This window comes from Penaeus monodon, chromosome 22 (assembly GCF_015228065.2).
Source record: "Penaeus monodon isolate SGIC_2016 chromosome 22, NSTDA_Pmon_1, whole genome shotgun sequence".
NCBI classification, from domain to species: domain Eukaryota; kingdom Metazoa; phylum Arthropoda; class Malacostraca; order Decapoda; family Penaeidae; genus Penaeus; species Penaeus monodon.
The window spans coordinates 26,711,317-26,711,835 of NC_051407.1; positions in this window are offsets into that span (position 1 = coordinate 26,711,317).

The following is a 519-nucleotide window of genomic DNA, read 5'->3' on the forward strand; positions in this document are numbered from 1 at the left end:
GACCCTTACGTGTTTAAAATGGCTTTTCAATGGAACAAGATAAGATGATATATCATGTTATTACATCACTTTTTTGTTGTTGTGTTGTTGTTTTTATCTTTCATTTACATCATAACACTGTTTCTAGTAGCCACATCAAAGAATGCCTTTTTCACTAATAAAATATTGTTGCCTTTCCTTGTCTTAACACAGTGCTGGCTATATAAGGACCCATTACGTAAGCAATATGGCGACCTCTATTATCAGATCAATTCATATCAGTCCTTCTTTTCTGGATATGGTGACGGAGATAACGATTTCGTAATCACAGAGTGTTTTATCAGAGACACTGAAACGGAGTAAAGAGTAAGTGAGATCTTAGGTGTTTGAGGAATGAGATAAATCTGTCGTCACAGGAAAACCGACAATAAAGTTTGTATAAAATCTTTATTAAGATCCTTAGCCTAAAATCATGAATATAGCACATCACATACTGTAGTACACATATATATATAACAAAAAAAGAATATCACACATCAC